Here is a 6,535-nt window from a genome sequence, read left to right as displayed (position 1 = left end):
ATCCTGCCATTCCCTAAATAAAATTTTTAAGCAATAACCTAAACAAAAAACAAATTTTAAAATGTATATTAATAGTAGTTATAATATTAATTATAATTAAATAGTAAGTAAAAAAAAAACCCTCAGAATGCCCAGATTGCTACTTTTGTGAATGAATCAAAACTTCTGCCAAGGGACCAAAGGCACGTATTTAACACCAGCTCCTTCCTCTGAGTGACAGGCACCTTGCAAAGAGTTTTATTCTATTTTCTTGGCTCACCCTCACAAAACCCTATGCCGTTAACATCCTGGTCATCATCAGTATCATATATACAGATATGAAAACCCAGGCTTATAAAACTCATCCAAGTCAAACAGGGAACTGGGCAGGTCAGAGCTAAGTCAGGGACAGCTTTGTGCCCTGACTTATGTCACGGGACATCATACGATATCTCAGCTTCCAGAGGTTTCTTCCAGTCTATGAACCCCAACCGGTTTTTGAATAAGATATTTCAATAACTTCTCAATGGAACTGAGCAGTGAAGTTAGACCACGGAAGGCCGCTGAACTAATCCAGCTGATTTTGTTGTCATGGAGACCACAGATATTTGCATACTTCACCTCAATGTTTGAGGTCACTCAGGTCGAATTCTAAAGCGTGGCATCTAGCGAATGTGCCAGGAGAGCTTGCTGTTTAATGAGTTCGTGAACAAACTCTCGCGTGACTACATCCCAGTTTGCTCACATTCTCACATCCATATCTCAGCACGTTTACTTTCTTTTGTACTTCCCAATCTTCTATTCTGTCCTTTAAAGCATGATTTTCAGGTTTATACTTACAAACTTTTAAAAAGTTTTCTATTGATTTTTTGGGGGGGCGGGGGGAGGATTCAAAACAGGGTTTCTTTGTGCAGCCCTGGCTGTCCTGGAACTCACTCTGTAGACCACATTGGCCTTGAACTTGGAGATCTGCCTGCCTCTGCCTCCCAAGTGCTGGGATTAAAGCTGTGCGCCACCACTGCCTGGCTGCTCTAGAATTTTTAGAGTGTGGCCCTGTTACTATATTTGTTTATGCACGATTAAGAAAAAGAACCTGAGAAATGGCTCAAAGGTGCCCGTGATTCATGGGAAGGTGAGACAGCGCTGTCGTGGTTGAACCAGATCCTGTGTTTCCTGAGGTCATGAATTTTATTTTTCAGCCCTGGAGCTGAGGTCTGGTTGAAGTAGATGCTTCTTTGTAGGCTGCATCCCTGAAAGTAGGTGCGTAGGAACAAAGAAGGAATAAAAAAATAGCACTCAGTGGTGGTCTAGTGGTAGATGCTATTTTACATTGATTCATTTTCATCTGAGCCAAGGTTTGAAGTAATAATTCCCTGCCCACACTAAGTGTGCTGGCTAGTCTTATGTAAACTTGACGCACAAACCAGAGTTATCTAAAAGGACAGAATCTTAATAAAGAAAATGCCTTCATAAGATCCAGCTGTAGGAATTTTCATAATTAATTATTGATGAAAGGGGCCCCCACCCATTGTGGGTGTGCCATCCCTGGTGTGCTCTAAGAAAGCAAACTACACAAGCCATAGGGAATACGCAAGCCACAGAGAGCAAGCCAGTAAGCAGCACGCCTCCATGGTCTCTGCATCAGTTCCCACCTCCAGGAACCTGCCTTGTTTGAGTCCCTGTCTTGACTTCCTTCAGCCATGAAGAGTGATGTGGAAGTGCAGGTCAAATAAACCCTTCCTCCCTAGCTTGCTTTTGGTCATGGTGTTTTGTCATGGTAACAGAAACCCTAAAAGGCATCCTGCTCTAAGGAGGCCTCATTCTTAGGACTAAGCAAGTACACAGGGTACCTCTGAGGGTCAGACCTGCATCATCCTCTTTTCCTTCAAGGCTTGATGGTACATGCCTGTAATCCCAGCACTCAGGAGGCAAAGGCAAGAGAATTGAGAATTGGATGTCAAACAGGGTTACATAGCAAGAGCACATCACCATCTCCGAACATATGCTACTTTTCATGTCCCAGAATGGCTTCTTAGAGTTGAGGAAGTGTATGTCTATAATATTGGTTCATTTTAATATCTGCCTCATTAAAATATATTCATATTTTGAAGAGTTTACCTTTCTGAAATCTATAATTCAGAGATTGTTTTGTCTCTTCTCACAACTGTATGACAATTACTATGATTTTAGAACATTTTCATCACCCCCCAATCTCTTATGTATAATCAATTATTTATATGAATAATTTCTCTCCAAGGCCCAGGCTTGAGCAACTAGTTGGTGATGGTCAATAGTATCTGAGTGACCTGTAGGCTGCGCTGTTGATTTTCTTAAATTTTGCAACTATATGCATCATTTAATTTACTTTCCAATCTATTTTCAAGTTCTTACAAAAGGTTTCTTCTTCTCAGTTGCTTTGGAAGTTGACCCCGCACCTGAGATGCCATTGGAAAGGTGAGCATGGAATCAGAGATCCCATGCATTTAACTTTGAATTCCGAATGAAATCTATATAAGTTGTTTCAGTTTCTGGCCAACCAGAAACAGGGCTGAAAGTAAATTCTAAAGGGCTTCATTCATAACAAGAGCAGAGTCCTTTATATCTGAATGTTGATCATATCCTGCATCTTCACTTCCATCAATACACCTAACAACCTTCCCTCTGCTACAGTTGACACACACATACACATGCGTGCACACATGCGTCCATGTGTGACCTTGAAATATACCAAGTTTTATAAATTATTAATGTCACACATCGAGTAGCCTTTATCTAAAGATCTGGAATCTCCCTGAAATGTAAGACTGCAGCCAGATGCCACAGTGCACGCAAGACCTCCACACTCCGATGAAAATGGTCATCCCAGATCTAAAGCATTTCTGGTGCCGAACATTTCCGACAAGAGAGTCTCAACCTGTGCCATATCCGGTGCAGCAGCAACCACAAGCTGCCAATTCACAGAACATTGTGGGGTTAGATACTAATATTAAAAATGGAAAATCTGAGAGGCGAACTCATTTTTCCCCTTTTGTTCCTGAGACAGGCTCTCTTGTAGCTTGGTAATGTAGCTTAGGATCTCCTTGAATTTCTGATCTTTTTGCTCTATCTCCTGGGATCCAGGCTTGCAGGCTTGTACCACTAGTACCAGCACATGCAGTGCTGGGAATGGCACCTCGTGCATTCCAGTCAAGCACTCTGCCAGCTAAGCCATATGCTCAGTCTGTCAGCTGACTTAAAAATTACAATGCCTGGGCCAAGAGATAGCCAAGTGGTTAACCTCAGTGGCTGCTCTTGCTGAGGACTTGTGTTTGATTCCCAGCACCCACATAGCTAATTACAACAGCCCATAACTCCAGTCCCAGGGGATCCAATGCCCTCTTCTGCCCCCCATTGTGGATTTGTGGGTGCCGGGCACACACAAGGGGTGCACAGTACCCAGTATTGATCTTCAGGTTGGGTAGTGGGAGCCTCTAGTGAGCACAGCTGATAAAGAGCACAGGCCAAACACACCAAGTTACTTTCTACTGCAATGTGTGCTGAGAAAGAAAATGTAAATTTAATTTGCTGGTCATGGAGTAGCAAAATTGTGTGTGGGGGGGGGAGAGAGACAGAGAGAGAGACAGAGAGAGAGACAGAGAGAGAGACAGAGAGACAGAGAGAGGGGGGTTTGTTTATCTAATTAAACAACTCAGAGCCATCGTGATTGAATTTAGGCTACTAAATATACCACCCTGTACAGGGGGCTTGGCTTCAGGACCTGCTTTTAAATGTGGCTAGAGATGCCCCCCAGGGTGGCAGTTGTTATTAAGGTTGTTAGTCTTTCAATTAGTCTGCTGTAACCATCTCATTACTATCCTGGTGATCTTGCTTCCTGCTACTAAAGTCTTTCATGCTATAAGTAAAGCAGAAGGGAAGAAAAGAGCCCCCAAATGAAGATTACCTGTAGAGTCATCCTTTAATCTGATGCTGTATCAGAAGGTTCCACATAGTTTCTCTTCACGGAGATGGAGCCTCCATGTTTTAACTAAATTTTATAGTTGATCAGAACAATGCGTTTCATCTGTGCAGCCGGTTAGTTTTTCTTTTTGTTTTCTTTTAAAGGTTTATTTCTAATTGTGTAGCGTGTGCGTGTATATGTGCACGTGTGGGAGTGTGCATGGGCATGCATGGGTGTGTGTGATTATGGACTCATGAGAACGGGAGCCTGCGGAGACCAGAAGAGAGCTACAGATCCCCTGTGAACTGCTCAGCATGGGTGTTGGGAACCAAATTGTGGTCCTCTGGATAAGTAGCAAGTGCACTTAACCACTGATCATCTCTCCAACTGCTACTTTTGCTTTTTCTTGATTCCCCCACCCCATCATCATTTCCTCTAGAGACCACTTTTAGAAAGTCGTGCACCTGGAAGTTCTTAATAATGTTTCGGCCAAAATAACCACATTTCCAGGTAACTACAGATACACGACACAGGTCATAATTTGTCTCTTCCAATTTGCAAATCTCTGCCTCTCCTGTGTGGTCCTCTGCTCATAAACTCCTGTTGGGGGGTTGAATAGGAATGGTTCCCATAAACTCATGTGTTTGACTGCTTGGTCACAGGAAGTGGCACTATTGGGAGGTGTGGCCTTGATGGAGTAGGTGTGGCTTTGTTGGAGGAGGCGTGTCACTAATGGGTGGGCTTTGAGGTCTCAACTGCTCAAGCCAGGCCTAGTGTGACTTTCCCTTCCTGCTGCCTGCCGATCCAGATGCAGAGTTCTCAGCTGCTTCTCCAGCATCACGTCTGCCTAGGTGCCATGATGATAAGGCGCTAAACCTCTGAAACTGCAAGCCAGCCCCAATTAAATGGTTCCCTTCCTAAGAGCTGCCGTGCTCATGGTGTCCTAACTAGAACTCCGTCCCTCTTTCCTTAATCTGCTTTTGTCCAGTATTTTGTCAACACGGTGAGACAACAATCAATGTTCAGTGACCTCCTGTCTGAGGGTTTCCTCTCTGGTCTCTGCACCACGCTTTCTAGGTGCTAATGTGGAAACATGGGTGTGGCAACAGGTTTGTAGAAGATTCCATCTCCTTTTCAGGTCCAGAAACATAGTTCCCATCTCCACGTCTCACCGGTGTTCTCTATGGTGTCTCCATTCTTCCCCAATTCCTCACCAGGACACCCAACATAATCTCTTCAACGGCTTAAGTCTCACCAAAGTCCGCAAGAATGATAGCCTCTGCTTTTAGCTCTACAAAGACTTCCCAGGCCAAATATATATATATCAGTAGCTCTGAGATGCAGGTGTGATTGGAGAATTAGAATGTACAGGAGGTGGCTGGGGATTTGGCTCAGAAGCAGTTTGTCTAGCATGCATGAAGAGTTCAATCTCCTGCCCTACAGACAACAACACACACATACTCACACAGGGACCCAGGGATGGCGGCTCATGCCTGCAGCCCCAGTACTTGGGAGAGTGAAGCAAGAAGGTTGTGAGCTCAAGCCCGTGAGACCAACATTTTGATCTGCTAAGTATTCCTGCCATGACATGCCACCACAGGTCCAAAGTGATTGAGGTAAGATGGCTATGGATTAAACTTTCAAAAACCGTAAGCCAAAATGAACACTTTGTCTTCATAAATTGATGAATCTCAAGTATCTGTTACAGTATCAGAAATCCAACTCATACTTTTTAAAAAAATAATATTACTTATAAAGTTGTTTAAGTACAAACAACTGCTGAACAGTTGCCCAGTGTCACACTCTTGAGCATGAGGGTCAGTGATCCCTATCAAGACCTATGATGGTGCTAGCTAGCATTTGTTAAAGAGATGCTATGCCCTAGATACTGTTGGATGCTTGGAGTAACTGTGTTATCCTCACCCCCAATTCCAGCAGACATTCCCTGGGAACCCACAGGCCACTCCAGCCAGGGAAGCAGGTAGGCTGACTGCACATCTTCACCTCTCCCTCCTCTCCTCCAAATCCAGCTCTCTTGTCTCACCCGTCTCTGTAGCAGACCACCGATGGTGGCCTCCTCCTTCTTGGATCACACAGATCTTCTCCTCCAACCTTTGTCTTCACTTATCTTGTTAGCTCAGCCCCCAAACTCCAGCAGATAATCTCTGGGAACCCTGCCAGCCAAGCCCACCAGCGAAGAAAGTAGGCCAGCGAAGCAGGCGGGCAAGCTTCAGCTCTCAGTGTTCCTCCTCTCCTCCATGTCCAACTCCACAGTCCCATGCCCAGCTCTGTGGCAGACTCTGCCCACTTTCCCAGGGGGACTAAGCAGATCCAAGGAAAACACGCTGTTTTCCTCTCTCCTGTGACCCCTTTCAGACTGCCAATCCCATACTCATTCCTAAGTATCAGCTCCCTAAACATAGAAACACATTTTACCTGGGATCACCCTCAGTGGCCACACCTATCCGGATCCCAGAAGATTTTCTAACCAGGCAACACACAGCCTCCATACTATCCCAAGAACCAGAGAGGGCAACAGAAATCAAGAAACAAAATATTCACCCAACAAAAACAAGACTAGATATCAGCACCTAGAATTATAGTCTTCCCAAATCCAGA

The sequence above is a fragment of the Chionomys nivalis genome, chromosome 13 (assembly GCF_950005125.1).
Source record: "Chionomys nivalis chromosome 13, mChiNiv1.1, whole genome shotgun sequence".
In the NCBI taxonomy this organism is placed as follows: Eukaryota; Metazoa; Chordata; class Mammalia; order Rodentia; family Cricetidae; genus Chionomys; species Chionomys nivalis.
The sequence above is the reverse complement of the archived record's forward strand: the minus strand, read 5'-3'. Positions refer to the sequence as shown.